General features: G+C 47.0%; 1 long non-coding RNA gene across 2 annotated transcripts in view; it reads left to right on the forward strand.

The window, feature by feature from the left end:
- Positions 1–17,355, forward strand: part of LOC147117851 (uncharacterized) — a 68,968-nt gene extending 51,613 nt beyond the window's left edge. For both annotated transcript variants that reach the window (XR_015078542.1, XR_015078541.1), the window contains 2 exons: positions 16,230–16,353; positions 16,516–17,355. This is a non-coding gene — a long non-coding RNA (uncharacterized LOC147117851). The remainder of the gene's footprint in view (positions 1–16,229; positions 16,354–16,515) is intronic.
- The last annotated feature ends 5,590 nt before the right edge of the window (positions 17,356–22,945 follow it).

Consider the following 22,945-nt stretch of genomic DNA (forward strand, 5'->3'; position numbering starts at 1 on the left):
CGTTTTATCAATACTGGGAGAATAAATATTAATCCGAAGATGGAACACTTTAGTTTTCAGTACATTTAGATCATGGGACACGTGTGCAAACTATCTAGCCTCAAATAGATTCCATCAGACTTTGAGTAAAGTCAATATGATGCAAGGTTTAAGCTCCCAGTAAGAGCAGAGGTTTGAAAAGGTTGGGGCAATTGTTCACGATTACCTCGTTTAAGCCACTTAACAAGCTGGGAGAGTTTTATTTGAACATGGATACAACCAACTCATTACCTCAGGAATGACCTTCATAACATACAACATTATAACATAAGAATTAGGAGCAGGCCATACGGCCCCTCGAGCCTGCTCCGCCATTCAATAATATCATGGCTGATCTTCGGCCTCAACTCCACGTTCCCGCCTGATCCCTATATCCCTTGCTTCCCCTAGAGTCCAAACTTTAAAGGAATACAATTTTCTCGTTAGGTTTCACAATATGGCCACAGGTGCTGTTGACCAGCAAGATCCAAACACCCACACTCAACACAAACTTCACGGGTATGTGTGTATGTGCTTGAGAAAAAGACATTTGGCTGATTCTTTCAGGTGTGCCATTTGGTGGCATAATCAGGAAATCTGGTAGAATCAGATATAGGAACAGTAGGCCATTCAGCTCCTCCAACCTGATGGAACACTTGAGTGTCAGCTGTGGCTCAGTGGGTAGCACACTTGCCTCGGGGTCAGAAGGTTGTGGGTTCAAGTCCCACTCCAGAGACTTGAGCAGAAAAATCTAGACTGACACTCCAGTGCAGCGCTGAGGGAGTGCTGCACTGTCGGAGGTGCCGTCTGTCAGATGAGATGTTAAACCGAGGCCCCGCCTGCTCTCTCAGGTGGATGTAAAAGATCCCGTGGCACTACTTCGAAGAGGAGCAGGGGAGTTATCCCCGGTGTCCTGGCCAATATTTATCCCTCAATCAACATCACAAAAAAAAGATTATCTGGTCATTATCACACTGCTGTTGGTGGGAGCTTGCTGTGTGCAACTTGGCTGCTGCATTTCCCACATTACAACAGTGACTACGCTCCAAAAGTACTTCATTGACTATAAAGCGCTTTGGGACGTCCTGAGGTTGTGAAAGGCGCTACAGAAATGCAAGTCTTTCTTTTTCAGTACATTTAGAGCATGGGGATGGGTGTGTAAACTGTCTAGCCTCAAATAGATTCCATCCAGACTTTGAGTAAGGTAAAGATCCACTCTACTGGATCATGGCTGACCTGGGCCTCCACTGCATTTACCCGCCTTTGTTCCATGTCCCTCGATGCCCTTACCTAACAAAAATCTATCGATTTCAGTCTTGAAAACTTCAATTGACCCAGCAACCACAGCCCTTTTGAGCGGGTTGTGGGGTGGGGTGGGGGGGCTGTTAGAATTTCAGATTTCCACTACTCTCTGTGTGGAAAAGTACTTCCTGATTTCACTCCTAAATGGCCGAGCTCTAATTTAAGGTGATGCCCTCTTGTTCTGGACTCCCCCACCAGAGGAAGTAGTTTTTCTCTATCAGATCAGATCACCCCCACCCCACAAGCTTCTACATTTAAGGAAACACAAGCCAAGTTCATGCAACCTGTCCTCTTAATTTAACCCTTTATGCCCTGGTGTAATTCTGGTGACTTTGCGTTTTACCCTCTTCAAAGCCAATATATATTTCCTGAGATATGGTTCCAAAGATTCAATGCAGTCTCTGACCAAGGCACTGTACAACTGACACATCACTTCCTCACTTTTGTATTTCTAGCACCTTGAAATAAAGGACAACATTCCATTAGTCTTTTTGATTACGTTATGTACCTGTCTGCTAGCGTTTAGTGATTTGTGTACATGGACACCTAAATCCCTTTGCTCCTCCACATCTCCTAGTCTTTCATCATTAAAAAATATTCAAGTTTGTCTATCTCAGCTCCAAAGTGAATGACCCCACACTTCGCCGTATTGAACTCCATTTGCTTTGCGGAACACCTCCGTTCAGTCCGTAAGGGTGATCCTGAGCTTCCGGTCGCCTGTCATTTTAATTCACTGCCCCATTCCCACTCAGACCTCATTATATTCGGCCTCTTGCATTGATCTATGGAAGCTCAACGTAAACACGAGGAACAGCACCTCATCTTCCGATTAGGTACTTTACAGCCTTCTGGATTCAACATCGAGTTCAACAATTTCAGATCATAACCTCGGCCCCTATTACATTTTTACTTATATTTTTCATCCACACCTTTGTTTTGGCCTTTCCCCCCCCCCCTTTCTTTTTTTCTCTCTCCCACATGGCAGCTGTCTCCCATTCTGCCAGAACATTTCACGCCTAATCTAGAGCCGTCTTTTGTCTCCACTAGTCCTATCACCATCTCGTCTCGTTTTGAATACCTCTTAATGTCTCTTCACTTTTGTTCTCTCCCAGCCTGGCCTCTTAATCTATTTCATTTCCTGTGCTTCTTTAGTCTTGACAAAGGGTTTTCACCCGAAATGTTGACTCTATTTTCTCTCCACGGATGTTGCCTGGCCTGCTGAGTTTTTCCAGCATTTTCTGTGGTTATTTCCATTTGCTATTGTTTTGCTATATGAATCTGCTGAAAGTTCTACGGGTTTCTTGTAAGACCTTGAGAGTTTGGATATTTATTCATTGGTAGGAGGTATAAGTGGGAAGAGAATTAGACTTCAGCGCAGTGCAGAAGGACAAAGGAGACGCCATTCAATATTCAGCACAATTCCAATTAAAGTCCTAATAATTGGCACTGCAGAGTTTTCAACAGCCTAGATTTTATCCATTTCGTACTGATGTCTCACTGCAACAGTGAGTGAGTGTTGGAGGCTTTTGGAAGCACAGCGTACAAGGAGAAAGAGAATCATATGCACATGATCGGAGTATTAGTAGCATCAGCGGCACCACAGGCATAGAGTAACGGAAGGGGTACAGGAGGCAAGTATGAGTGTGGCACAGGCAAAGGAAAGAGAAGGATCCGAGGCATGGATCGAGCAGGAGGGGAAACAATAATCACATTTGCCTATTATTTCTTACAATGAACAAAATGGCATGGTTGAAGTGCTCCCCCCTTCCATTACTGTGGCAATTAGCAGCACGTCCCCACAGATAGCATTACAATAGGAAGTTATATTTAAACCCTATGACGTAAGAAAACTCACTAAGCACTTGGTTGAGTATAAAACAAAGCTTTAATCAACTGTTTCACAACCATGAGATTCTAGTTACATCACTAGTTCCTGGTTACAAAAACGTCCGGGGCAAGCTGGGCCCACGCCCGAGTATTTATACTCCTTGGACGGCGCCACCAGCTGGCCGCCCAGTGTTACTTCATGAGTCATTTCTTCATGAATGATTAGATTCATGACACCCTATGAATTACTTCATTGAGAAAAAAATTTAAATAGACAGTGCTGAGCTTCCTTCCAAATAGCTTAGTTGGTAATGCATCGGCCAATAGGGAAATGAGTCAGGAAGGTCTTAGGTTTGGGAAGACCAAAGCCATAGTCTTCGGCCCCCGCCACAAACGCTGTTCCCTCGCCACCGATTCCATTCCCATCCCTGGCCACTCTCTCAGGCTGAACCAGGCTTTTTCTCAGCCGCGACGTCCTGTTTGACACTGAGCCGCGTTTTTGAACCCATATTCTCTCCATCATAAAGACCGCCTACATCCGCCGCCGTAACATTGCCTGCCTCTGCCCCTGCCTCCGCTTACCTGCTGCTGAAAACCTCATCCATGTTTTTGTCATCCCATTTTCCGCCCTCCATAAACTTAAGCTCACCCAAAACTCTGCTGCCCGTATCCTAACCCACACCGACCCGATCACCCATCACCCCTTTGCTCGCTGACCTACATTGGTGCTCGATCCACTAACGCCTTGATATGAAAATTCTCATCCTCATGTTCAAATCTCTCCGCACTATCTATGTGACCTCCTCCAGCCCTACAACCCTCCGAGATCTCTGCATTCCTCCAATTCTGCCCTCTTGCTCATCCCCAATTTCCTTCACTCCACCATTGGCGGCCGTGCCTTCAACTGCGTAGGCCCTTAACTCTGCGATTCCCTCCATAAACCTCTCTGCCTCTCCACCCCTCTCTCCTCTTGTAAGACCCTCCTTAAAACGTATCTCTTGAACCACGTTTTCCACCACCCATCCGAATAGCTCCTTCATTGGCTCAGTGTCAATTTTTGCCTGATTACGTTCCTGTGACGTGACTTGGGATATTTGCCTATGTTAAAGGTGACGTAATAAAACTCACTACGCACTTGGTTCGAGCATAAAGCAAGGCTTTAATCAACTTGTTTCAGAACATGGAGGTCTAGTTGTATTTCACTAGCTCCTTGCCTTACAAAATGTCCCTGGCAAGCTGGGGCCCACGCCCGAGTATTTATACTCCTTGGATGGCGCCACCAGCTGGCCGTCCAGCGTTATTTCATAAGTAGTTTCTTGATGATGAGATTTATAACAAAAGGTGTTATATAAATATATAAGTAGTTGTTGTTTAGTCCCAGGTCCGGAATGAGTTACCTAATCATATCCAAGCCATCAGCACAGCATTATAATTAGCCCTAGAAATATGGAGAGGGAGAGGACAAATCAGTTAGGATCAGATTGGGTGACCGCTTTGCGGAACACCTCCGTTCAGTCCGTAAGGGGGACCCTGAGCTTCCGGTCGCCTGTCACTTCAATTCTCCGCTCCACTCCCACTCGGACCTCACCGTCCTCGGCCTCTTGCATTGTTCCACGGAAGCTCAGCGTAAGCTCGAGGAACAGCACCTCATCTTCCGATTAGGCACTTTACAGCCCTCTGGACTCAACATTGAGTTCAACAATTTCAGATCATAACCCCGGCCCCTACCATATACATATATATTTTTTATCGACGCTTTTTGTTTGGCCTTCTATTCTTCTCTCCCACATGGCAGCTGTCTTTCATTCTGCCAGCGCAATTCACACTTCACCTAGAGCCATCCCTTGTTTCTTAACCTGTCCCATTACCATCTCCTCTTGTCTTGAATATCTCTTAATGTCTCTTAACCTCTCCAGCCTTCTATCCTATCACAGACCTTCCCCTTTGTTCTTTTACCCCTCCCCCCTTTCCCAGCTCCTACACTTGCTTTAAAATCTGTTCCATTTCCTGCTTTTTTCCAGTTCTGACGAAAGGTCATCGGCCTGAAACGTTAACTCTGTTTCTCTCTTCACAGATGCTGCCTGACCTGCTGAGTATCTCCAGCATTTTCTGTTTTTATTTCAGTCAGGATCAGGTTCAGTTGTGATGGCCCAATGTGTGTGTGTAGGCAGGTGTGTGTGTGTTTGTGTGTGTGTGTATGTACGGAGTGACTGCTCCCAACGTACGGAAGCTGTGCAGAAGTGTACTGCGCACTCGAACAACTGGAAGCATGATGCTTCTGCTTTCTTAAAATCGAGCATGCTAACGAGTCCGCTCCCGTGATTAACTGGAAGCGCGCATGCGCAGAATGCTTCCGTTCGTTGGCAGCAGTCGCGTCCTTGTATGCATGTGTGTGTAGGTGTGTGTGTGTAGGTGTGTGTGTAGGTGTGTGTGTGTAGGTGTGTGTGTGTAGGTGTGCGTGTAGGTGTGTGTGTGTGTGTAGGTGTGTGTGTGTAGGTGTGTGTGTAGGTGTGTGTGTGTGTGTGTAGGTGTGTGTGTGTAGGTGTGTGTGTATATAGGTGTGTGTGTGTATAGGTGTGTGTAGGTTTGTGTGTGTGTGTAGGTGTGTGTGTGTGTAGGTTTGTGTAGGTGTGTGTGTGTGTGTATATAGGTGTGTGTGTGTAGGTGTGTGTGTGTAGGTGTGTGTGTGTGTGTGTGTAGGTGTGTGTGTGTGTGTATAGGTGTGTGTGTGCAGGTGTGTGTGTGCAGGTGTGTGTGTGTGTGTAGGTGTGTGAGTGTGTGTGTAGGTGTGTGTGTGTAGGTTTGTGTAGGTGTGTGTGTGTGTGTGTAGGTGTGTGTGTGTGTGTAGGTGTGTGTGTGTGTGTAGGTGTGTGTGTGTGTGTAGGTGTGTGTGTGTGTGTGTAGGTGTGTGCAGGTGTGTGTGTGTAGGTGTGTGTGTGTGTGTATAGGTGTGTGTGTGTAGGTGTGTGTGTGTAGGTGTGTGTGTGTAGGTGTGTGTGTGTGTAGGTGTGTGTGTAGGTGTGTGTGTGTGTGTAGGTGTGTGTGTGTGTAGGTGTGTGTGTAGGTGTGTGTGTATAGGTGTGTGTGTGTAGGTGAGTGTAGGTGTGTGTGTGTGTGTAGGTGTGTGTGTGTAGGTGTAGGTGTGTGTGTATAGGTGTGTGTGTAGGTGTGTGTGTGTGTATAGGTGTGTGTGTGTAGGTGTGTGTGTGTGTAGGTGTGTGTGTGTAGGTGTGTGTGTGTAGGTGTGTGTGTGCAGGTGTGTGCAGGTGTGTATAGGTGTGTGTGTGTAGGTGTGTGTGTGTAGGTGTGTGCAGGTGTGTGTAGGTGTGAGCAAATCTGAGTGGAGGGAATTAACTTTGCCAGAGGGAGCACTCGGTCTCAGTAACCCTCTATCCCAGCTTTATTGGTTTCAGTGGCTGGGTTCACTACCTCATAATTCCAAGTGTTCAGCAATTTTGATGGGTTCAGTCAAGAAATAAAGTAAAGAGGGAGAGTGCTGTACCAGAAATGACATGTGAAATGTCAGTCCAGGGGACCCTTGATTTGATATTCCTGATGCAAAGTGAGTTCTGCGGATTGTGTGCTGAAAACAGAAATGTACAGAGTAGCTTGTGGTTAGCTCACCGCATTGAAACCAACAGACAGAAAAAAGAAAGCAGGATGGAATAGGCTACAGACATCAATAATTCATAGCAAGTACTACATTTTCAACACATTACACAAAATTGGTTAAATCGAATCACTAGACCAGCCCTACATTCCAGGTGCACAAAACATCAACAAATGTTCTGTAAAATTGAACTTTACTGAAGAAGCATCTGATTCAAAGCGAGATCGTTGCTCGGCATAATTTAAAATAAATTGAAATGGCACAAAGTGGAAGGCCTGTAATATTGATGACTGTGAGCGTGCTATCTGTGAAAGCCTGTGACTAGCCTAGAAGGTATGGTGTTCATAAAATCTTGATGCGTGATAATAAAACAAGGAATCTCTGCAACCGCCACGGGATAGGTCTGAACATCAAGCTTTGAAAGCTCAGAATATATTTATTTAATTAGCAACATCCCTGGCAGTTATTAAGTATACATAACTAGGTGTTATTCAGGCTTACACAAAGGGAATCGAATGCGATGTGCCTCGGCAGGAACTGAACACTAGTTACTTTGTGAGAACTCTTATATCGCTTAGCCTAATGGATAGTGGTTTCTTTTCGCGCCCCCCCCGCCCCCCCGATTTTAAACTACAGATGGGAAGACCTATTCAAAGCTATTGCTAAGCAACCAAAACCCCCATAAAGATAGCAAGGAAGTAAACTTGCCATAATGGAAACTCAGTGCATCATTTAGGACACCGGCACTGGCCTATCAGAAGCATCATTTGCATTTTAAGAAGCTGCCCAAGTATTCTGGCATTTTCACTACAAGTGATAAGAGTATTCATCCTTTTGTGAATGAACATAATTATTGAAGCTACCAGATGACAGTAACTAATGGTGAAATATCTCGAGGCTACATTATCGGAGAAAGAAAGACTTACATAGAAACATAGAAGATAGGAGCAGGAGTAGGCCATTCGGCCCTTCAAGCCTGCTCCGCCATTCAATGAGATCATGGCTGATCATCCAAATTCAGTACCCTGTCCCTGCCTTCTCCCCATATCCCTTGATCCCTTTAGCCTCAAGAAATATATCCAACTCTTTCTTGAATATATTTAATTAACTGGCCTCCACCGCCCTCTGTGGCAGAGAATTCCACAGGTTCACCACTCTCTGGGTGAAGAAGTTCCTCCTCATTTCAGTCCTAAATGGCTTACCCCTTATTCTTAGACTATTGTAGTGTATGTAACCTGTACCACCTTAAGAGGATACCTTAAGGTGATGGGCTACTTTTTGATGGCTCCTGTACATTGTAGTACCGGTGGTGACCACACCGGTATATAAACCCTGTGGAGCAAAGTGTATTCCAGTTCAGCCCTGACCCTCAATTACTAAAGACCTGTTTAATTATTTCTGTAGTCTGTGTCCAGTTATTCAGCATAACTACATTTGGAAACACAGACTCAACAGTGGCGACGAGTCTGATCTTACCTAGCAGCAGTTGCATCAAAGGAAGCTTCGCCTCTGAAACGGGCGTCGAACAAGGACATCCACCCTCAACATCCTGCTGGGCACTGCATAGCACGGGAGGCAATCGGGAACCCGGGTTGGTTTCTGGCCACGAAGTCAAACATCAGTGAACATCCCTTTGACGACAGCGGCGGGTAAGCCCGATCGAGCGGCACGGGGGGAAGTCGGCCGAGTTGTCAGTAAGAGAAGGGGAGGGAAACGATGAAAAGGGCGGAGAACACGACCGCAGCCGGTGTCAGGGGCCGGACTGCAATCGGGGCAGAGACGCGCAGCAGCCAGAAAAGCGTTTATGTCCACAAGGACCGCGGGAGCGGCGGGGAACAAGAGCAGCAGCGTAGTTGAAAATAAAGGACCGCTGGGAGGTGAGAACGGCAACAGCGCGGTAATCGCCATTTTGAGTCGGCGGGGGAAGAAGACAAGCGCGGGAAAAGCCGCCAAGCGCGGGAAGCTGCCATTTTGAAAAGAAATAAAATAAAATAATAATCATATCCCAAGGAAAGGAAACTCAACAAGGATGCCAAAAACGGGTAACATCACTGCTTTTGATAGTGATGTGGAAGATTGGGCCACTTATGTGGAACGCGTCGAAGTTTACTGTACAACGAATGAGGTACCGGAGGATAAGAAAGCACTAACCCTATTAAACTCGATGGGTGCGAAGACATACGGGTTATTAAGGAACCTTGTAACACCAGATAAACCGGTAGGAAAGAGTTTCGCGGATATTGTTACTATCCTGCAAGAGCATTTAAACCCCACGCCGCTGCTGATAGCGGAACGATTTAAATTCTACAAAAGAATTCAACTTAAAGAGGAAAGCAACGCTGAATTCTTAATCGAACTGCGCAAGTTATCAAAGTACTGTCAGTTCGGTACAGGACTAGCAGACGCACTGAGAGATAAGTTTGTGTGTGGGCTCCTAAGGGAAGGAACCCAGAAGCGACTGCTAGAGGAAAAGGACCTTACGCTGGACAAAGCTTTCAGCATTGCAGCATCGCACGAGGCAGCAGCACGAGGCGCTGCAGAGATACAGCAAAGGCCATTGGAATTCAGCACCAATGAAATGGCATTGGGCGCAGTAAAGTGCTATCATTGCGGAAGGACAACGCATGACCAGAACCAGTGCTGGTTCAAAGATAAAGAATGCAGGCAATGTGGCAAACTTGGTCACATAGCGAGAGTATGCCGGTCAGGAAAGAAGACCAGCAGCAAAAAACCGCCGCAGGAGAAGTACAAAAAAGTACACAAGGTGACAGAGAACAGTTCGGATGAACAGAAGATGGATTCAGACTCCAGCAGTAAGGAACTGGGTTGTCTAAAAATACATAATGTGGGTAACACAGCAGACCACCAAACTATCTGGGTCATGCTTCGAATAGCAGGAGTCCAAGTGAAGATGGAATTGGACACTGGATCGGCATTGACGGTCATGAATAAGCAAGATTACAAAAGGTTATTCTCGCACATTCCCCTGAGGGATACGGAGATTGTATTGAAAACATACACGGGGCAAATAGTATACCCCATCGGAAAGATAAAAGTAAATGTGGTCTACAATGGTAAAGAAAGTCAGGAAATGGACTTGTATGTGTTACCTGATGGAGGTCCACCACTACTGGGACGGGAATGGATCCGGAGAATAAATGTGGACTGGCATTCCATACAAGCACTGACTGTAGATTCCTGTAAAGAGGATGACGTCAAACCTAAACGACTGTCCAAAATATTGGATGATGCTAAGGAGGTGTTCCAACAGGGACTGGGAACACTGAAAGGAATTACGGCAAACATCAAGGTTGAAGAACATGCAAACCCAAAATTTTTCAAAGCCAGACCGGTACCTTATGCGATACGACCTGCTGTGGAAGCAGAGCTGGAAGGGCTAGAACGTTCAGGAGTACTGTCAAAGGTGGACTGGAGCGAATTGTTCCTGTCATGAAGCGTTCATTGAGCAACAAGCCAGGGGAACCTGGGAAGGTTCGCATCTGTGGCGATTTCAAGATCACTGTTAATCCGGTTCTTCACACGGTGCAATATCCGCTTCCGCGGATTGAAGATATCTTCGCTTCGCTGTCTGGCGGGAAACACTTCACCAAGATAGACCTGGCGCAGGCGTACCTACAGATGGAAGTTGATGAAGCGTCACGCCAGTATCTCACGATCAACACACATAAGGGCTTATATCGGTATAATAGACTGGTTTTTGGAGTGGCATCGGCTCCAGCGATTTGGCAAAGGGCCATGGAGCAGGTATTGCAGGGAATTCCAGGCACACAATGCTACCTGGACGACATTCTGATTACAGGAGATGATGATAAGGATCACCTCACGAATTTGGAGCAGGTGCTCACCAGATTGAAAGAATATGGGCTCAGAGTTAATCGCCAGAAATGTGAGTTCTTTCAAAAGCGAATCTCGTACTGCGGCCACGTCATTGACCAGGAGGGGCTCCATAAGTCACCTGACAAGATCGAAGCTGTTGTGAAAGCTCCCGCTCCGGAAAATGTATCCCAGTTGAGGTCGTTCCTTGGGTTGGTTAACTATTACCACAAGTTTCTTCCAAATTTATCCACGGTGTTACACCCGCTGAACACTCTTTTGCAAATGGGAATACCATGGAAGTGGAGCGATGATTGTAAGCGGGCTTTTCAAAAAAGCAAGGCACTGATCACCTCTAAGGAAGTGTTGGCTCACTTTAACCCAACGCTGCCTATTCGCTTAGCTTGTGATGCTTCTCCATATGGTATCGGGGCAGTGCTCTCACATAAGTTTCCAAATGGCTTGGAAAGGCCAGTCGCGTTCGCATCCAGATCATTGACCTCCGCAGAGTGCAACTATGCTCAGATAGATAGGGAGGCTCTCAGCCTCGTGTGGGGAGTTAAGAAATTTGACCATTACCTGCAAGGCCAAAAGTTTACGCTGCTGACAGATCACCAGCCGTTGGTTTCCATTTTTAACCCTAAGAAGGGTGTTCCGGTTATGACGGTGCAGAGGCTTCAGAGATGGTCCCTTTTCCTAGGGGCACATCAATATGATATCGAATTCAAAGGTACAAAGCAACATGGTAATGCTGATGGGCTGTCACGCCTGCCACTACCTACAGCGGAAGAGGCACCGGCAGTTGACCCTGTCGAGATATTTCACTCGACCATCATCGAATGCTTACCAGTCACCAATGCGGGTATTGAGAGAGAGACCCGAAACGACCCGACACTGTCTCGGGTCTACGATTTGACAGTGAAGGGATGGCCAGCACATGGCGACCCACTGTTACCAGCATTCTCAGCCAGACGAGAACAGCTGTCCGTCTGTCAAGGAACATTGATGTATGGAACAAGGGTGATTATTCCTCCTAAATTAAGGGAGAGAGTTCTGAAGGAATTGCATGAAGGTCATCTGGGGGGAGTCAAGATGAAAAGCCTTGCTAGGGCTTATGTGTGGTGGCCAGGTATCGACAAACAAATAGAGGATCTGACTAAAAGCTGCTCAGGGTGCCAAAAAGTTCAAAACGCACCTCCAATTGCACCGCTGCATCCGTGGGAATGGCCTTCAACCCCATGGCAACGTGTGCATATCGACTTTGCAGGTCCACTCATGGATTCCATGTTTTTGATAGCAGTAGACGCACATTCTAAATGGCCAGAAGTGATTAAGATGTCGACCACTACCTCTGAAAAGACGATCGCAGTTCTAAGAACCATATTTGCAAGGAATGGGCTGCCGGAACAAATATGTTCAGACAACGGACCACAGTTCGTGTCAGAAGAATTCCAGAAATTCATGAAAAAGAATGGGGTGAAACACTATACATCTGCCCCATATCATCCGGCTCCAAATGGGTTGGCCGAGAGATTTGTACAAACGTTCAAAAAGGCGATAAAGGCCATGAGCGAAGACCATATTCCACTATAACACAAGGTGGACAATTTCCTGATGGCATATCGAAACGCCACGCATGCAGTGACAAATCAAAGCCCTGCCATAATGTTCTATAACAGGAGGTTGCGGTCCCGGTTGGATTTGTTAAAACCCAATGTGCGTAGGGAAGTCGAAAACAAGCAATTCCAGCACATAAATAACAAGGCCACTCGGAGTTTCGAAATAGGACAACCAGTGTTGGCCAGGGACTATAGGAATGATAAATGGCAATCCGGAACAATTCGTGCCCGACAAGGACCCTTGATGTACACGGTAGACGTTGGAGAGAACGTAATACGACGTCATGCTGACCAACTTGTGGAATCGAGAACAAGGGTCGACCCCATGTCTACGGCAGAGACACCAGTTGAAGAAGTTATTGAGCCTGTAGCATCTACCTCAGACTCGAACATACATGATGATGTTCAATCCAATGGATGAGTCACCCCAGCAACGAGAACCAGAGACCCCTGAAAGGCGTTATCCGGCCCGGATCAGGAGGCCTCCTCAGAGACTGAATCTTTGAACAGTTTTGTGTGAAAGTTGTATATATGTTATCCATGTAATGTTTAAATTGGGGTGTACACTGTTAAGCTAAAAGGGGAGGAATTGTAGTGTATGTAACCTGTACCACCTTAAGAGGATACCTTAAGGTGATGGACTACTTTTTGATGGCTCCTGTACATTGTAGTACCGGTGGTGACCACACCGGTATATAGACCCTGTGGAGCAAAGTGTATTCCAGTTCAGCCCTGACCCTCAATTACTAAAGACCTGTTTAATTATTTCTGTAGTCTGTGTCCAGTTATTCAGCATAACTACATTTGGAAACACAGACTCAACAATTATGACCCCTGGTTCTGGACTCCCCGGCCATCCGAAACATCCTTCCTGCATCTAGTCTGTCCAGACCTGACAGAATTTTATAGGTTTCGATGAGATCCCCTCTCAATCTTCTAAACTCCAGTGAGTATAAGCCCAATCGACACAATCTCTCCTCATACGTCATTCCTGCCATCCCAGGTATCAGCCTGGTGAATCTTCGCTGCACTCCCTCCATGGCAAGAACGTCCTTCCTCAGGTAAGGTGACCAAAACTGCACACAATACTCAAGGTGTGGTCTCACCAAGGCCCTGTACAACTGTAGCAAGACATCCTTGTTCCTGTACTCGAACCCTCTCGCTACGAAGGCCAACATACCATTTGCCTTCTTAACCGCCTGCTGCACCTGCATGCTTACCTTGCATTGCATTTCTATAGCGCCTTTCATGACCACCGGACGCCCCAAAGCGCTTTTCAGCCAATGAAGTGGAGTCACTGTTGTAATGTAGGAAACGCAGCAGCCAATTTGCACACTGCAAGCTCCCACAAACAGCAATGTGATAATGACCGGATAATCTGTTTTAGTGACGTTGGTTGAGGGATAAATATTGGCCCAGGACACTGAATAGATACCACAGGGAGTGGTTGAGCAAATAGTATGGGTGCATTTAAGGGGAGGTTAGACAAGCATATGGAGGGAGAAGGGAATAGAGGGTTATACTGATAGAGTTAGATGAGGAAAGACGGGAGGAGGCTCGTGTGGAGCATAAATACCAGCATGGACTGGTTGGGCCGAATGGCCTGTTTCTGTGCCGTATATCTGATGTAATCCTATGTAGGTTGGATATTGAATTCAATCTGGAGGAGTGTGAGGTAATGCATTTGGGGAGGGCTAACAAGGAAAGGGAATACACATTAAATGGTAGGACACTGAGTAGTGTAGAGGAACAAAGGGACCTTGGAGTGCATGTCCGCAGATCTCTGAAGGTAGCAGGCCAGGTAGATAAGGTGGTTAAGAAGGCATACGGAATGCTTACCTTTATTAGCCGTGGCATAGAATACAAGAGCAGGGGGGTTATGCTTCAACTGTATAAAACACTAGTTAGGCCTCAGCTAGAGTACTGCGTGCAGTTCTGGTCACCACATTACAGGAAAGATGTGATTGCACTAGAGAGGGTACAGAGGAGATTTACAAGGATGTTGCCGGGAGTAGAGAATCTTAGCTATGAGGAAAGACTGGATAGGCTGGGTCTGTTTTCCTTGGAACAGAGGAGGCTGGGGGAAGACCTTATTGAGGTGCATAAAATTATGAGGGGCCTAGATAAAGTGGATAGAAAGGACCTATTTCCCTTAGCAGAGGGGTCAAAAACCAGGGGTCACAGATTTAAAGTAATTGGTGGAAGGTTTAGAGGGGATTTGAGGGGAAATTTCTTCACCCAGAGGGTTGTGGGGGTCTGGAACTCACTGCCTGAAAGGGTGGTAGAGGCAGGAACCCTAACCACATTTAAAAAGTACTTGGATGTGCACTTGGGATGCTGTAACCTGCAGGGCTACGGACCTAGAGCTGGGAAGTGGGATTAGGCTGGATCGCTCTTTGTTGGCCGGCGCGGACACGATGGGCCGAAATGGCCTCCTTCCGTGCTGTAACTTTCTATGATTCTATGATTCTATGAATAGGGAACGATATGATCAATATTTTCACAGATGAAGGTGCTGTCATATTTTCATTGGCTAGAGTGAAAGCTTGTCTCCTTTCAAATACTTCCTGTTCGGATTCCAGAATTCCTCCATTTAAAGTGCAGGAGAGGTAACCAGGGTCACAGGTGTGGTCGTGGAAGTTAGCTACAATTCCACAGCTCTTAGTTCTTTCGGTCTGAACTTTGTCTGCTTTTAAAATCTAGAAATGGAAAGATTTCAAGTGTGGCTCGTCTACCTTGCTAGAGTTAAGATAGCTTCTGATTTACTGTAGTATGGGCAACGAGCCAACAGAATAGAAAATGTACTTTACAATTTAATGCTCCAGCATAATAAAATTAATTTATCACGAGTTGCTGCCAACAGAAGTGATGAGGAATAGCAATTTTAAAATTTGTTTTAAGAACAAAAGGGTATGAAGAAAGGGATAGTTTATTTTTATGTGCTAACATATTAAAATTAAAGTTCCACCAATCCGAGGTACCCACTCTGCATCCAAGAGTAACAGCATCTCAAGGGATGTAAAGTAACCTTTCCAAAATGGTGCAAGCAGCAGAAAGACTCACAGGCTGTCCTGCGTTAAAGCCGCTTAGGACCTTTCAGTAAATACTGTAGTCTAATGTCACAGCAAAGCCAATGAAAAGCAGATGGCAAGGTGACAGGTGAGAAAGATTTTCTGTCAAAGAATGGATCGATTTGCATTGCCCTATTTAAGTAAATATTGGTCTGTATGTTCCGATCCCTACGGGTGGGTACGGGCTGTGTACACACCCGCAAGGACATTGGAAATGCCGGTTTCAGGCATGCCAAGCGCATGCGCTGAAAACCGGCATTTCCGATCTGTCAAGAATGCTCCTGGCAGATCGGACGCCTGCCCTGGAGAAGGGCCTCTGCGGGGGGAGAGTTCCGCTTTCTGCAGAACCTCCGCCCGCTGAAAACCCTTAGAAATCTTACGCCTGGTAAAAGCAGATGTAAGGCCTGCCTTTACCAGCATAAGTTTTAAAAAGTTTAAAAAAAATTTTTTCACTCATTTATAATGTAAAAATACTTTTAAAAAAGGTATGTTTATTTTTAGCCCTGTGAAAAACTTGAATTATTTTTTTCAAAAAATTACATTTTTGTTTAAAATATTTAATTTAATGTAATTTTAACTCATTTTAAAAACATGATTTAAAAAAAAATGTATTTAATGTTGTGATGTGTTTTTGGGGTGATCCCCAGTCATACTGTTGACAGGTCTATCTGTCAAAAGTATGAAGGGGGATTCCCTTCTCCTATTGGTTTGCCTGGCCCACGTGATCACAGGGACGCTTGTGAACCGCCTGCGCCTCTGAGATACGTGGGCCTCTGCGCGCGCAGACCTGGAGAGGCCCAGGAGCGGGAGAGTCCAGACCTCGGGAGCCCTCAGGTAAGGGCGTAGATTTTTTTCCGATAGGAGGTATCCGCTTGGGGGGAGGGGGGAGGGAAGGGGAGGGGCAAGGCACATTCCTTTTCAATAATCACTCACAAATGCTTTCTGCAGGAAACAATGGCTCACAACACAAGGCAGAGAAGCAAGACCAGGAGAGGACCAGGCACTTAGCGAGATGGAGCAGGCAGCCATCATTGGCCTATCAAAATTGGAGATGGCGAGGCTGGGGGCTACAGTGAGCAGAATTTCTGCCTTTTACTCGTACCCTTTCATTTGCTTCAAAGCAATCACATATTGAACAAGCTTGCCAAATCCATGCTGCATAGTGAAGCCTGCCATCTGCTACCATCTAGCCTGTCAGTGCCATGCTAACTCTTGTTTTTTTTCCTTTCTTCAGGTCCTTCTCAGCATGTGGACCCTGTCAAAGAGGACTCAGAGCAGGATGGCCCTCCAGAAGATGCATTGTCACATGCCCCACTCCCTTCCAAGCACAATCACAGAGGTGGGTTAGACAGTGAGTTAGAGGGGTCGGCACTTGGTACGTGAGCAGGATCAGGGACTAACGGAAAGGATAGCCCAGGAGATGGCTTGGTGGAGGGCAAGCTCACCTCCAAGCTCTTCTGAGCTGGACAGAGATGCTGACTTCAGGGGCCCAGCCTTCAAAAGAAAACTCTTTTCCGCACATAGCAATTGTAGAATGTATTGGAAAGCCTGCCAAGGTCTTGCCGGCCCGTGTCTGAAAGTTTGGAGGACACCCCTTCCAACTTGTGTGGCGTCCTGTCACAAGGAAGCAGCACTCTGCAGTATACCTTGGAGCGTGTGGTCACCTCCATGGACACGACAACCAGGCCCTCACACTGTGAGCCTGCGTCACTCGCTTTTGCAGCTGTGCTGGAAGCTCCAACTGCTGCCGTTCGAATTCTGGGCCCCAGCGTCTGCTCCACCTGGGATAGGCTGGTGAACAACGTGGATAAGGGCTTGAATTTCCTCCCGTCTGCTCTCCTGCAGGTCAGTGGCAGTGATGAGCTGCAGCCCCATGGGAGTGGCACTCGTGCAGCAGGAGCACCTCAAGGGACCTCACTTGACCAACATCCGCCTTCAACCAGCTATGGAGGGGGCGGGGAGCACCTGGTAGGAGTAGCAGAGTTAGTAAAACATCATTGAAGAAAGACAGCATGGGTCAACACTTGGGTGGAACTTGATTTGAAAGCAATTATTGCTTTTGCCATTAAAGAATTAACCGTTTCAAATTTGGCGCCTTTGTCTGCAGTGTGGTTTCATAGCAGGTAATGAGTCTGCACTGTCAGGTGTCAGCTATGGCTCAGTGGGCAGCACTCTCGCCTCTGAGTCAGAAGGTTGTCAGTCCAAGTCCCACTCCAAAAGGAACACAAAAATCTAGGCTGACACTCCAGTGTAGTACCGAGGGAGTGCTGCACTGTCGGAGGTGAAATCTCTCAGGTAAGACGTTAAACCGAGGCCCCATCTGCTCTCTGAGGTGGACGAATTGCCATCTTTGTACGTATGATGGGCCCTTGATGCCTTCCTCTGTACCCTAGGCAGCAGGGCTAGAATGCAAGCTGCTTCATGAACCGTCCTATCCTCCTGCCCTAGCTCTGCGCACTACTGCTGGGTGCATCTACACGTGCAGAAACCTCTTGCTTCCCCTCTGAACTACGCGCGGTGCCAGTCTCTGAGCTGGTGTTTGCAAGTGCAAGGTCGAGTGACACCTCCTCTTCTGCAGTGTTGCCCTTTTCTTCTCATTCTGCTCCCTGAGGGCGGTGTGCATCTTCTGGACCTGAAATGCAAGAAAGGGAGAAGAGTTAGCATTTAGTGGTATGGGTACGCAGAAACGGATGAGTGGCATCTGAAAGCAACCTCAATCTGTCATGCATCACGTGTAAGGGTGAGAATTAAGTGAGAAGGAGGTGGAGTGATGTTTGTTGCACTGATTGGCGCAGAGTGATGGTAATCGAGGAAAGGACGGTGTGTGAGTGCTGGGGAAACATGTAATGCAAGGCTAAGCAGAGATAGGAATTAAGAGGCTTACCTTAGCTATCCTTGTCAGGTCATTGAACTTCTTCCTGCATTGCAGACATGTCTGGGGGTGGGGTGGTGGGGGGGGTGGGGGAGGGGTGCGGTGGGAGGGGTGTGCGATACTTCGGCACTAATCCGCTCGGCCACCTCTGCCACTCGTGCAGGGCAGCTTGCATTGATATCTTCCTGCCACCTAAAAGATGTCCTTCCTCTAGCCGACCTCCTCCACAATACCTCCAACGCAAGGTCCGAGAAACGGTGGCAGGGGGGTGGGGGTGGTCTGTTGCAGCTTCTGTTGCGCCTGCCATTGTCCACACTTCTCATTTATGGTTTCCTGCAGTGGGAGTGCTCCTCACGCCCAAGATTGACGACCCTGCTGAGGCTCACTGGCCAGCCAGTTGGGCAACCAGAGGATTGCTCACATATTGTGCAAAAATTGTTGGTGGTAATGGCTGCAGCGAGAGCAGTGCCACAGACACATTGTAAAACAACATTAACCTGATTTTGTTACATTTATCAAACTCTGGCACATAATAACGCCTGACAGACGAGGTGGCTGCAGATTCTCTGTAATTGTAGCACCTCTGGGAGAGAGTCAGCGGCAGGTCCTGTTCTCTATCCACTGAGCAACACAAACTCTGTCTCTTAATTACTACAATTTAAAATTTTTGCCAATGCATTACATTTTCATGATTAAAGGTGTCTTTTTGTGTTGCGATACTTAACTTGTTTTGAATTATGCTTCAGTGGGGATTATGTTATGTGTGCAAAGGGATGTAAATCTGCTGAAAATTTCTGACAGAAACTACTGGTAAGATAAAACTCAGCACTATCCACCAGTAAACATGTTTTATATATTAGATATAAGGTTTTATATAATGTACATCTGTCTGGTGCATGCTGTAAATTGTATTTTGCCAGTGAAACAGTGTAGGCTGAAATGTAAGACTGTAAATTATGCTGTGCGATTCATATGCAATTGGCCCCGTTATTTATGGGGAGGCGAACAGGGTGTGGGGGTGGAGGGCCGGGGGGGGGCGGGGGTCGTAGCGGGAAACCTGGAATTGTGGGTAACGCGGAGGTCCTACTAAATTCAACAGCAGGACCTCAGTTGAATTTTTTTTCTCTGTTTCCCGGCCGGGAGCCAGCCAGATTGAGAAACTCCCCAGATCAGGGGGAGATTGAGAAACTCCCCACATTAGGGGGGATTGAGAAACTCCCCAGATTAGGGGGAGATTGAGAAACTCCCCAGATTAGGGAGAGATTGAGAAACTGCCCAGATTAGGGAGAGGTTGAGAAACTCTCCAGATTAGGGGGAGATTGAGAAACTCCCCAGATTAGGGGGCGATTGAGAAACTCCCCAGATTAGGCGGAGATTGAGAAACTCCCCAGATTAGGGAGATATTGAGAAACTCCCCAGATTAGGGAGAGATTGAGACACTCCCCAGATTAAGCGGAGATTGAGAAACTCCCCAGATTAGGGAGAGATTGAGAAACTCCCCAGATTAGGGAGAGATTGAGACACTCCCCAGATTAAGCGGAGATTGAGAAACTCCCCAGATTAGGGGGCGATTGAGAAACTCCCCAGATTAGGCGGAGATTGAGAAACTCCCCAGATTAGGGAGATATTGAGAAACTCCCCAGTTTAGGGAGAGATTGAGAAACTCCCCAGATTAAGGAGATTGAGAAACTCTCCAGATTAGGGGGAGATTGAGAAACTCCCCAGATTAGGGGGAGATTGAGAAACTCCCCAGATTAGGGGGAGATTGAGAAACTCCCCAGATTAGGGAGAGATTGAGAAACTCCCCAGATTAGGGGGAGATTGAGAAACTCCACAGATGAGGGAGAGATTGAGAAACTCCCCAGATTAGGGGGAGATTGAGAAACTCCCCAGATTAGGGGGAGATTGAGAAACTCCCCAGATTAGGGTGAGATTGAGACACCTCCCAGATTAGGGGGAGATTGAGAAACTCCCCAGATTAGGGGGAGATTGAGAAACTCCCCAGGTTAGGGGGAGATTGAGAAACTCCCCAGATTAGGGGGAGATTGAGAAACTCCCCAGAATAGGAGGAGATTGAGAAACTCCCCAGGTTAGGGGGAGATTGAGAAACTCCCCAGATTAGGGAGAGATTGAGAAACTCCCCAGATTAGGGGGAGATTGAGAAACTCCCCAGATTAGGGAGAGATTGAGAAACTCCCCAGATTAGGAGGAGATTGAGAAACTCCCCAGGTTAGGGGGAGATTGAGAAACTCCCCAGATTAGGGGGAGATTGAGAAACTCCTCAGATTAGGGAGAGATTGAGAAACTCCCCAGATTAGGGAGAGATTGAGAAACTCTCCAGATGAGGTGGAGATTGAGAAACTCCCCAGATTAGGGGGAGATTGAGAAACTCCCCAAATAGGGGAAGATTGAGAAACTCCCCAGATTAGGGGGAGATTGAGAAACTCCCCAGATCACGAGGAGATTGAGAAACTCCCCAGATTAGGGGGCGATTGTGAAACTCCCCAGATTAGGGGGAGATTGAGAAACTCCCCAGAATAGGGGGGGGATTGAGAATCTCCCCAGATTAGGGGGAGATTGAGAAACTCCCCAGATTAGAGGGAGATTGAGAAACTCCCCAGATTAGGGAGAGATTGAGAAACTCCCCAGATTAGGGGGAGATTGAGAAACTCCCCAGATTAGAGGGAGATTGAGAAACTCCCCAGATTAGGAGGAGATTGAGAAACTCCCCAGATCACGGGGAGATTGAGAAACTCCCCAGATTAGGGGGAGATTGAGAAACTCCCCAGATTAGGGGGAGATTGAGAAACTCCCCAGATCACGGGGAGATTGAGAAACTCCCCAGATTAGGGGGAGATTGAGAAACTCCCCAGATTAGGGGGAGATTGAGAAACTCCCCAGATCACGGGGAGATTGAGAAACTCCCCAGATTAGGGGGAGATTGAGAAACTCCCCAGATTAGGGGGGGGATTGAGAATCTCCCCAGATTAGGGAGAGATTGAGAAACTCCCCAGATTAGGGGGCAATTGAGAAACTCCCCAGATTAGGGCAAGATTGAGAAACTCTCCAGATTAGGGGGAGATTGAGAAACTCCCCAGATTAGGGAGAGATTGAGAAACTCCCCAGATTAGGGGGAGATTGAGAAACCCCCCAGATTAGGAGGAGATTGAGAAACTCCCCAGATTAGGGGGCAATTGAGAAACTCCCCAGATTAGGGAGAGATTGAGAAACTCCCCAGATTAGGGGGTGATTGAGAATCTCCCCAGATTAGGGGGAGATTGAGAAACTCCCCAGATTAGAGGGAGATTGAGAAACTCCCCAGATTAGGGGGAGATTCAGAAACTCCCCAGAGTAGGGAGAGTTTGAGAAACTCCCCAGATTAGGGGGAGATTGAGAAACTCCCAAGATTACGGAGAGATTGAGAAACTCCCCAGATTAGGGGGAGATTGATAAACTCCCCAGATTAGGGGGAGATTGAGAAACTCCCCAGATTAGGGAGAGATTGAGAAACTCCCCAGATTAGGGGGAGATTGAGAAACTCCCCAGATTAGGGAGAGATTGAGAAACTCCCCAGATTAGGGGGAGATTGAGAAACTCCCCAGATTAGTGGGCAATTGAGAAACTCCCCAGATTAGGGAGAGATTGAGAAACTCCCCAGATTAGGGGGAGATTGAGAAACTCCCCAGATTAGGGAGAGATTGAGAAACTCCCCAGATTAGAGAGAGATTGAGAAACTCCCCAGATTAGGGGGAGATTGAGAAACTCCCCAGATTAGGGAGAGATTGAGAAACTCTCCAGATTAGGGGGAGATTGAGAAACTCCCCAGATTAGAGAGAGATTGAGAAACTCCCCAGATTAGGGGGAGATTGAGAAACTCCCCAGATTAGGGAGAGATTGAGAAACTCCACAGATTAGGGAGAGATTGAGAAACTCCCCAGATTAGGGGGAGATTGAGAAACCCCCCAGGTTAGGGGGAGATTGAGAAACTCCCCAGATTAGGGGGAGATTGAGAAACTCTCCAGATTAGGAGGAGATTGAGAAACTCCCCAGATTAGGGGGAGATTGAGAAACTCCCCAGATTAGGGAGAGATTGAGAAACTCCCCAGATTAAGGAGAGATTGAGAAACTCCCCAGATAAGGGGGAGATTGAGAAACTCCCCAGATTAGGGGGAGATTGAGAAACTCCCCAGATTAGGGCGAGATTGAGAAACTCCCCAGATTAGGGAGAGATTGAGAAACTCCCCAGATTAGGGGGAGATTGAGAAACTCCCCAGATTAGGGAGAGATTGAGAAACTCTCCAGATTAGGGAGAGATTGAGAAACTCCCCAGATTAGGGGGAGATTGAGAAAATCCCCAGATTAGGGGGAGATTGAGAAACTCCCCAGATTAGGGAGAGATTGAGAAACTCCCCAGATTAGGGGGAGATTGAGAAACTCCCCAGATAAGGGGGAGATTGAGACACTCCCCAGATTAGGGGGAGATTGAGAAAATCCCCAGATTAGGGGGAGATTGAGAAACTCCCCAGATTAGGGGGAGATTGAGAAAATCCCCAGATTAGGGGGAGATTGAGAAACTCGATTAAATACGTGGGGTTACGGGGTTACTGGGATAGGGCTTGGGTGGGATGGCTGTCTGTGTAGGGACCGGGTGCTAGGGTTTGGATGATCAGCCATGATCTCGTTGAATGGCGGAGCAGGCTCGAAGGCCCGAATGGCCTACTCCTGCTCCTATCTTCTATGTTTCTATGTTATGTTTAAACTCCCCAGATTAGGGGGAGATTGAGAATCTCCC

The sequence above is a fragment of the Somniosus microcephalus genome, chromosome 5, assembly GCF_052327205.1.
Source record: "Somniosus microcephalus isolate GS21.2 chromosome 5, FLI_Smic_1.0, whole genome shotgun sequence".
Classification (NCBI taxonomy): Eukaryota; Metazoa; Chordata; class Chondrichthyes; order Squaliformes; family Somniosidae; genus Somniosus; species Somniosus microcephalus.